Source organism: Castor canadensis, chromosome 1 (assembly GCF_047511655.1).
Source record: "Castor canadensis chromosome 1, mCasCan1.hap1v2, whole genome shotgun sequence".
Taxonomy (NCBI): Eukaryota; Metazoa; Chordata; class Mammalia; order Rodentia; family Castoridae; genus Castor; species Castor canadensis.
Window position 1 is genome coordinate 115259366 of NC_133386.1, and position 10937 is coordinate 115270302.

The window sequence follows — 10937 nt, forward strand, 5'->3', positions numbered from 1 at the left end:
GATTTAATAACTGAAAAACAAAAAAAATAATTTCTAAACTGAGGTTTAGAAAATTAGGTAACTTGCCCAAGGACACGGACCTACATTAGCATCAGTTAAATAAACAGAGATCACTTACCAAGTGCCTCACAAGCATGGGCTCCAATCAAGAGTTTGTATAGATGTCACATCATTTAACCCTCCACCCACCAGACTTTCTCAGGTCATCTGTGAGGAAACTCAGCAAGGTTAAGTCACTTGTCCAGTAAGTGGTGATACTGGAATTCAAACACAAAAGTCTATGTTGCTTGGCTGGAGGTGTGGCTCAAGTGATAGAACGCCTGCCTAGCAAATGCAAGGCCCCGAGTGAAACCCCAGTACTGCCAAAATAGAAGAACAAGAAAAAATCCGTGTTGCTCTTACTATTATCTACGACATTGCAATGCCCTTGACAAGAAGTCCATCTTGGTCCTAAACAATTCCATGGACAGAGAACTTATCCTTCTGAGAGTGGCATACTATACATATGGAAATAATCACAACTGTTTTAAAAAGAAAAAGGAAACTTCTTTATACTGAGCCAAAGTCTAACGTGCTGCAGTGCTTTTATGGGCTATGTGGAGTAAGTTACTTTCGCCTCCATTCTACAGGCCTAAAATACTTGATAACAGCTACAAGAGCGATAGCAAACCTGGAATCTGGAAATCCTCGTCAAACCGGTTTGGCTGCAAAGTGATTAATCCTCTGCAGGTTGGGTCAACACTGGAAGAGAAGAGTTGAAATGCCAGGCCACTATGCACTAACCTCAGTGTTTGCCTTCCAGGTGCTCGGGACCATTTTGCAGATGGGCAGACCAGGTTGCTATGGTGCACAGGGACAGACAGAGGAGAATCCCTAAGGAGATGGGTCCTGACAGTGTTATTATGTAGCACAACAAGTGTTAATTAAAGTGAGGCAAGAGATGGCAAGTGCTGTGACATTGGTGCCCAGCAGGGGTCAACAGAGAGAATTACTGGCTATGAAGTAAGCAGCAGCCAGGAAGCAAGCACTGGGGAACACTCAAAGAAAAGAAAGACATGAAGGGGGTACTGGCTGTCAATAATGCAGTGGCTACAACTCTGAACTCAGAAGACTGACAGATTGCATCCCTAATCTGTCTCTGGCACTCAACCACAGGACCTCAGGTAAGTTACTTAAGGTCCCTGCCTCTCTCCGCCCCACCTTGTCTTCGTCTATAAAAGGAGCTTGATAAAAATGAGATGAACCCCATGGAGTTGTTTTTAATGATTTACTGAGATGAATAAATGTCAAATATTGAGGAAAGTGCCTGGTATTCCAGAAGTGCTTGATAAATATTAGGTGTCATTTAAGTTTCCTATATACATAATTCTCACAGAGATGTTTGGAGAAGATGTTACTAACTCAATTTTATAACTGCAGAAATTGACGTTTGGAAAACTAAGTGACTAGCCCAAGGTCACCAAGTTACAGACTGAGAAGTGATGACACGATGTCTCTGAGGCCCTATTTTTGCCCACCCCAGTGAGCTTTTCTCGCTCACATTCTGAGGAAATCAACCTCAGCAGATCTGGGAAGGGACGTGTGGAAGAGGCAAGGGAGGCGAATGGAGAACAGCACCACACCAGATGGAACCAGGCCATTCAACAAAGAGAAGCTCAAAGGAAATCATGATCAAAAGAAAAAGCAGTAAGTTCCGTGACCTGGTGGAAACCATTGAAAAAAGGCTACATGGAACAGTATATGCACCTGACCAACAACTTGTTCCAGAAAGAAACTCCTCAAAGTCTCCACCTTCCTAATGTCTTCATCCAGGAGGGGAAGTGGTCCACATCAGTTGTGTCATCAACCTCAAAGCAACCCCACCCCCAGTTATAGTACCAGGTACAGTGTCTTTTATTCTGCAATCTGAGAAAATTTAAAAGCAGATCTGCTTGAAAAATAGATACCCTGGAGAAGGCAACATCTTAACTTACACACTATATTCTTAGCTTGCAAGTATATCTATCTTGTTTATCAGTGAGACACCAGCCCCTAGCCTCACACTTAAGAGTGTGTTTTATATACTCATGTGTTCACTTATAAATAACTGATACCAAAATATTGTCTAAGAACAGATTTTTCTAGTGTCAGCAATAATAAGTGTTCAATAAATGTGGAAGTTAAAAGATGTTTCAGGAAGGGCACCACGTAGAGGCAAAGAAAATAAAACTACCCAATTTCACAATTTGTTGAACCACTTTTATTATTAATTGCATTTTGCTGTGGTGTAAGACTTGATTTCTCTGGTTTTCAATTGCTCAGGAAAAGAAAAGAGAGATCAGAAGAAAATGGCACCCTTGATTTGTCACTTAAAAATAATGAAAGTGTGGGGTTGGGGATTTAGCTCAGTGGAAGAGCGCTTGCCTGGCAAGTGTAAGGCCCTGAGTTCGGTCCCCAGCACCGAAAAAAAAAAAAAAAAGGAAAAAATAGAAAAAAAAAAAAAGCAAAACAAAAAAGACAAAAAAAAAAAAATAATGAAAGTGTGTGTGTGTGTGTGTGTGTGTGTGTGTGTATCTCCATAGATTTTTGAAACTAATTGTAAAGGACGGTTTTAACAGATTGCATAGATGCAATAGGCTTGCCATATTATGAGGCTTGTTAATTAGCTAAACAGAATCAAAGTTTAAAAGAGAGTTTGCAAGTGAAGGTAAACCTTGCCTTAGGACATTGTTCCGTCTGGTCTGTGCACCTTAGGTTGGTGCATTATTCTGGTGCCATTGAAGAATTTACTGTGTTCTGAGCTAGTAGATTGGTTAAGTACATTCATTTCTTTGTTCAGAGGCTTCATCTTTGTTTTGATCTGTTTGGTTTCTTTTCTTTCTTTTTCATTTTCCCATTCCCTTTTATGCTTTTGAACCTATAACATTGCCTCTATCATTTTTCTCTGTTTATATGTACAAGATGTATACAACGGTAAGGAGCATTCATTCACAATTAAACTTCTCAGAGGAACTGCCTGGGCTGATCACTTCTGCTGGGCACTCCAAGGGATTTCATTTCCCTTTCATCTGAGAAGCATTTCCCCAGGTTGTATTCTGAGCCTAAGAATTGCTACACCTATATAAATGACAGAAGGTCCATTTAAAATCAGGCATCTTGCGTTGCAGTGGTTCCTTAATATCTTATTACAGTGATGCCTCTGGCTCATAAAACATATGACCGGTACCAATGATGAGTAAATATTCAGTCCTAAGATGTTCATCGGACAGAAGTAGAGAGTAGAAGAGTGGTTACTAGAGCCAGGAAAGGGTGTGAAGAAGAGGATAGCAGTGGTTGATAACAATTACATATTTCAAAATGCTGCTGCTGGGTGGAGTCTGGGGCCATCTCATTGACAGAAGAACCAGAATGAGCGCTCTACCCAGTTTCCAGGTTCTTGTCACTATCAGGAAAATAATTCATGGACTTGACACAATAAGGAGGAAGTTTTATTGTAGAGTAAAAGCTACACACTTGAGGGGTGAGTGCAGGCTTCTCAGAGAGTCACATCTCCCAGGATTTTGGATGACATCTTATGGGCAAACTTCAGTGGAGGAGAGGATTACACATAAGGTGAGGGAGGAGAGGGGAGAAGTAAAGAATTCCATGAATGGGTCAGGATTTTCCTGGAGTAGTTTGCTCCCCTTTTTTGTCCTTATAGAGGGTTTTCAGATGTGTTGTGGCATCAGGTGTATGATGGGAACAGTCAGTTTTTCAAAACTAATGATGTGGAGATACCATTATAACAAGGCAAAGGGCAGCCAGCAGTTGTCCCGGGTGCTGTGTTGGTCCCAGGGGTTTTGGGGTGGTCTTGTTTCTGCTGTTTGAGTGGTCACATGATGTCCTGCTGTAATGCAGTTCTGCTGTGGCATCAGCCACTAGCCATTAGGCAGTGTGTCTTGTGTTTTCCTCCCATACTTATCTGGTCTACCTCTAAAGAGCTAGTAGAGAGAGTTTTGAATGTTCCCAGCACAAATGATAAATGATTGAGGTGATAGTTATGACAGTTACCCTGATCTGATCCTTATATATTCTATACATGTATTGAAATGCCAGAAAGTACACATTAAATATGTATAATTACTATGTGTCAATTAAAAATAAAAATATATTAATATTTGTAATAAAGAAAAATAATGAACAAATAAATGACTAAGGAAAAGAATGAATGAAATAAAAGTGCTTTCCCACCTTTGCTACAAATGAAATACTCTCTATCAATAAAATTTAAATGTAGTAAAAACTATACCCAAAATATTCTAATATTTTAGATATTTTCCCACTTCCACTGGAAATAACTCAATCTGTGCTTCATTTCTCAGCTGCATTCTTCTTGCTCTAATATGGAAATATGCCTGGAGATTACTGAAGCACTTTATTCCCTACATCAAAGACTCCAGAATGGCAGGCCTGAGTTTGGACGTCCACTAGAGGTAGTAGATTATGTCTCCTTCTGTATTGCCTCATTATCAATTGCAGCTGCCACCACCAGCACAGGCTGCTTCTAATCAGGCCAGTTGAAATTGTGTCCAATGTAAGAGTAAGTGCATTCTAAGTAAAGTTAAGAGGATTGTTATAAGAAAAGTGCATGAATTAAGTTCCCTGATGTTATAAATAGTCAGTGGTGATCCATTTTCAAGACAAAGCATTTAACTGTGACTGCTTACTTGCATATCAGCTTGCAGATGTTGGGGGAGAGCCAACTGATAAGGGAACTTAACTGGGAAACTGGGAGGGGTAAATCAGGATAGAATGAGGAAATGGGAGAAAACTGTATACATGCCAGCATATCACAGAGAGACCTTCCCACCACAAAGGAAGGTGGATACCACTTAAAGCCCACCTGTGGAATCTGACCAATCCCAAGAGAGGCATATTTCAAATAACCCAATAGGAAATCTAGGCTATGTCTGGGAAAAGAAAGTATACCCCATAGTACTCAGCCAATGAGGAATCAGGGGAAAGACCTGTGTGCTAGATAATATAATGTATGCTGTAACTGATTCTGGTGCAACCAAATTTGCAAGATGGCCATTAAAATCTCACTTTCACTGTACTCCATGTGTCTGTGTGTCCATTCTTTGAGTTTGGACAGGTGAGCACATTTTTCATATCTGACTTGAGGCCATCTCTTCTGTTTGCTCAGTATTTGATTTTCCTTCAGAGATTTTTGTTGTTGTTGTTGCTTTTATTGGGGGAAGAGGAAAGTAGTTTATTTATTTATTTATTTATGGTTTATTCTAGGCTGTACTAGCAGCTAGTGGAGGCTGCTACTGATTCCGAGAGCTACTTCGATTCCAAGAGCTACTTCCCAACACCTTTCTTCCTTTTGTTAGGAAAAATGCTGCTAGCAAGGAAAGCTCAGGAGAAAAATCTCACATCCAAGACCAAGGTTTTATGACAGGCTGGAGCTGCCAGGCTAACCAGGGAAAGATGGTGCAGCACTGACTCTGGGCTAGGCGTGGCTTTTATAGAAGAGGGAGCTTGAAGAAGTTAGTGCATGCGCAGGAGTCTCCATTAGGGGTGGAGCTGTCTTAGGGTGTGGGAATTTCTGTTAAGGGTGGGGCTGCCATTGGGGGTAGAGCTATCTGGAGGCTCCATTTCTCAAGAAATGAGGCCTGAGGATAAAATGGCCACTGATTCACAAAATGACGACACTATTACTCTGTCACCTTTCAAGGGAGAAAATTTCATCATTACAAGAATTAGTTGAGTACCAGATTAGCTTACAAAAATTGCTGGACTAGGATTCAAAATTCCTGGTTTCTAATATAAAATCCCCTAACTTGGTGTCTGAGACATGCATACACACAAACGACACCAATTCATATTGTTATGTGCCAGTTTGAAGTATTGCAGGCTGGTGTGGAGGGTCCTTGCCTTCACAGGCCAGAGAACTGGCTCATGGGGCAGCTGATTGACTTGTAAGCCAAAGCTGGTATAGAAAATAGGATTTATTAGAGAGAAAGGAAAGGCTTCAGCTAGAGCAGTACAGTGGAGCCCAGAAACTGGTAGCTCCCTGCTCAGGTGAAGGCTGGGGTTTTTATGGATGTCTTAACTCTGGGTTAGGTGGGGTCTTTTCCTTGGCCTTGGATTCGCGACTTTCTTAGATGAACTGGTTTGTTTTGCTCCTTATTGGGGGAGGGGAAACAATCTTGAGAGCATTTTGCTCATCAGCCCTGTGGCAGATATATCAGACCTTCTTCAAATCTATCTCCTCTTCAGGAAGCAGGAATGCAGATTTACAACTCCTTCTCAGGATGCAGGAATGATAGTGCTCTCCATGGGGGATGGGATACTCATTCATCTGCTTTAGGTCTCCAGACCCAACAATATTCCCTAAGACATACACTTATTCCCATCCTTAGAACGTTTGTGACAGATTAACTTATAATTTATGTTTTATTTTTCTCTTTCTTTGGTTAAAAATAAAATGGCTTAAAACACACGTGCACACAATAAATCGTCCTTATTTGAGGTCCTATTTGATGTGGTAAAATAAGAATTTAACTGAAGTTTGCTTCTGAAACATAAACAAAGTTGAAAAAGAATACAGAAGACTGAAAAGTCTTTAAAAATGCTAGAAGAAGAGTTTCAGATTTTGCAGTCTTTTGGATTTTGGAATATTTGCATAAACTTTACAGGCTGACTGTTCCTAATGAGAAAATCCAAACTTTAAAAGTCTCCCAAATTCACAAAGCTCTGAAATCTGAAATCTTTGGAGTTACTATTAGCTTATTGCATGCCTGGTCACTATACTTATTACAAGCCTTTGTCCCTAAACTGGCCTGCCCAGACCACCTGCCTGGCAAAATTTGTACTTGGTGCATTTAGGAATATTAAAATTGCATTTCCTTCAAAGCATTCCATAATTCCAACATTTTTTTTTCTCCCCAATTCATCTCAAAAATCAAGGTTTGGCAGCAGCAGCCTAGAGAAAGGAATTGAACCAAACCAATGCTGAGGATACACTTTACTCATTTTTCCCTTTCATCTTACAAAAGGAAAAGGATTCTAATCTTTTGATTTGTCTGATGTATTTTAACAGCATGTACTGATAGCTGCTCTTACAAAGATGTCAAGATCCAGGACACTCTCCATGGAGCCATTATTCCTTCCCCCTACAACTTTTAAGGATGACATCCTCCACAGATAATTATTATTAGATAGATAAGGCAGGCTATATTTTAAGAATTTCTTATGTTGTTCAATCAGCATAATGGGTATACTGCAGGAAAGGTGCATTTTAAAGTTTTATCACCAGGTAAGTATTTCCCCAATCCCTAAATCATAAGGATAGAGACAGCAATTTAGGAAGAGGAGAACAGAAAGTCTTTATATGTGAATTTCATAAAATAGATTGTACTTCCTGAATTTCAATGTGGCAGGATATTCACTCTGCTGTCCTGCCATTACCAACAAGCTGCATATTATAAAAAAGAAATATACATGACTGTCGAGGATGCTGCCTTATTAATGACTGTGTTCTGCACTCTGTGAAGTACTTCACTGGAATGTTGTCACCTGTATTAAAAGATATGCACAAACTTTCTCCCCTAAATTATCTTGCTGAAGCCATTCAGAATATGATAACTGCACAAATCCCCAAATAAAGAGCCTATTTAACAAGTCCCCATGTCCTTAAATTTAATATAGGAATAAAATGCCAGATTTCTGACATCTATGGATGATTCTTTTCCATGAATTGTAAGATATTTCCTCTCTATTTAATTGCTCCAGTGCAGTTAGTTTTAATAAGCAAAAGCTGTGTAAAAAAGCCTAATGTCATATCCTCTTAATCTGAGCCTTATAGCTGGCTTATGAGGCATTGTTAGAAGTAAAACTGTCTGGTGCTCATCAATCTGAAAGTGATGGGTAGAACTCCTATAGAAGGGCAGGGTTTCCTCTGCTGGGAGGAGGGGAGGAAGGCAATGTGTGTGTGAAAAGAGTATGTGTGCCTTCTTTCACCCAGCCCTTCCCTGAATTCTCTGTACTGCCTCTTCCAGGCTCTTTCTGGATTTTGTTCTATTTAATGTCATCAGTCTTTTCTCCTGGCTCCTCCCCTTCTGCCTGTAATTTTGCTCAAACTGGCCTCAGCTTAAAAACCTCTAATGCTTTCACAATGCTATAAGGTCTGTTCCTAAAATAAATCCCTGTACCATAGCATTCATAGTGGGTCTGCTTTCCTGACTGAATCCTGATTAATACACAGCCCCAACATGACTCCATTATCAACATCACATCCACTGCATTCTCCTATCAACATAGCTGGATGTAGGCTCCAGACTCATCTTTATCATAATACACAATGGATGAAGAATATCCATCCATTGTCTACAAAATAAAGTCCAAAGTGTAATCAGGATCCTTTATAAGCTAACTTTCCAGGCTTATTCCCCACTTTCCCTATATCATTTATTTTTTTCAGCCAAATTGATCTACTCCCTGTCCCCTGATGCTGCTTGTTCTTACCTAGTTCACTTCTTTTGCCTTTCCTGATGCTCTCATTTATTCAAAATCAATACATCTGATTGGTAAAATTAATATCATGAAAATGGCTGTAATACTGAAAGTAACCTACAGATTCAATGCAATCCCCATCAAAACCCCATTGTCATTCTTAATAGATATAGAAAATTGAATCCAAAAAATCATATGGAAGCATAAAATACCCTGAATAGCCAAAGCAATCCTAAGCAAAAAGAGCAGCTGGAAGTATTACAATACCTGACTTCAAACTACACTAGCGAGCTACAGTAATAAAAACAGCATGGTATTGGCACAACAGACACAGAGACTAATAGAATAGCTTAGAAGACCCAGAAATAAACCCACAGAGCTATAGTCATCAGAGTTTTGGCAAAGTAGCCAAAAACATAAGTTGGAAAAAAGACAGATTCTTCAACAGTGGTATTGGGAAAACTGAATATCCACATGTAGAAGACTGAAACTAGATCCCTATCTGTCACCCTGTACAAAAAATCAATCAAAGTGGATCAAAGATCTAAATGTAAGACCTAAAACTTTGAAACTACTACAGGAAAACCTAAACACAGTCCACAGAATGGAGAAAATCTTTGCAAGCTATTTATTGGACAAATGATTAATATATAGGATGTATAAAGAATTCAAAGTTAAACACCGAAAGAACAAATAATCTAATTAATAAATGGGCAAACAAATTGAACAGACAGTTGTCAAAAGAAGTACAAATGGCCAAAAAAATACATGCAGAATTGCCAAACATCTTTAGCCATAAAGGAAATCCATATCAAAATGACACAGAAATTCCATCTCACCCCCACCCCCAACAGAATGACAATCATCAACAAAACAAACGATACCAAATGCTAGTGAGGATGTGAGGAAAAAAGAACCCTTATAGAATGTCAGTGAGAATATAAATTAGCTCAGCTACCATGGAAATCAGTATGGAAGTTCTCAAGAAAGTAAAAACACAATTACTGTATGATTCTTCTATACCACACTCTTGGGAATGTATCCAAAGGCATGTAAATCAACATACCTGCGTACCCATGTTTATTTTTACTTTATTTTTATTATCATATTATTGTTGTACTGGGGGTACATTGTAACATTTAAAAAAATTGCTTACAATATATCTCAGCGAAATTCACCCCTGCACCGGTCACCTTTATCCCTCTTTCCCTCCTTCTTAGAATAGTTTCAACAGGTCTCATTTTTCCATCTTCATACACGAGTATACAACATTTCCACCACATTCACCCTCCTTCACCCTTTCCTTCTACCCTTCCCCCCTCCACTGGTACCAACCCCCAGACAGGACCTGTTTTACCTTCTTGTCCTTCATTTTTGAAAAGAGACATTTTTTTCTTTAAGGCATCTATACAGAGAGTTTAATTATGACATTTCCTTGTATATATGTACTATATCCCAAATTGGTTCATTTCCTCCATTTTTCTCTTTTCTACCTTAGTCCCCTTCTTATGGTGATTTCAACAAGTTTAAATAGTCTATACTCATTCTTGCATAGAAAGTACATCAACCATAATCACCTTCTACTTCCTTCTTAAACTCCTCCCTCCCAGTTAGTGCCCTACCCTTAGCATGACCTGTTTTTCATTCTTGTCCTTTGCTGTTTTGGTGTCTGTTCATTGTTCAGTGGGATTTTTGCTTTGGTATTACCTGCACATGAATTGTGCTTAAGTTGATGTAATCCCCCTCCACTGCTCTTCCTCACCCTTTCCCCCATCCTGTGTTGTTTCACAGTTTCCAGTGTGTTTTCTTGTGTCCTGTTCCTACACAGATGTGATGCACTTCCTTTTTGTTTGCCATCTTTCCTTTTCCTCCTCCCTTGGTCTCCTCTACCAGTCCCACTTTTGGATATATGCTCTGTATTTATTTCTACATATATAATCTTGTTTTATTTGTATTAGGTCTATATTTCACATATGAGAGAAAACATGTGGCCTTTGACTTTCTGAACCTGACTAACTTCACTTCAGCTGATGTTTTCCAGTTCCAGCCATTTACCTGAAAACGACAAAATTTCATTCTTCTTTATAGCTGAATAAAATTCCATTGTATATGGGATTGGACTTTGAGCACATGATAAAAGCAAGAGCACACAAGGGAGGGGTGAGGATAGGTAAGACACCTAAAAAATTAGCTAGCATTTGTTGCCCTTAATGCAGAGAAACTAAAGCAAATACCTTAAAAGCAACTGAGGCCAATAGGAAAAGGAGACCAGGAACTAGAGAAAAGGTGACATCAAAAAGAATTAACCTAGAAGGTAACACACATGCACAGGAAATTAATGTGAGTCAACTCCCTGTATAGCTATCCTTATCTCAACCATCAAAAACCCTTGTTCCTTCCTATTATGGCTTATACTCTCTCTACAACAAAATTAGAAATAAGGGCAAAATAGTTTCTGC

At 39.3% G+C, this 10937-nt stretch overlaps 1 long non-coding RNA gene across 1 annotated transcript; it reads left to right on the top strand.

Annotated features, from left to right (window-relative positions):
* Positions 1-705: 705 nt before the first annotated feature.
* Positions 706-5074, top strand: LOC141414786 (uncharacterized). Its single transcript, XR_012439689.1, has 3 exons — positions 706-1163; positions 1420-1881; positions 4341-5074. It is a non-coding gene; the product is annotated as an uncharacterized lncRNA (long non-coding RNA).
* Positions 5075-10937: the final 5863 nt, after the last annotated feature.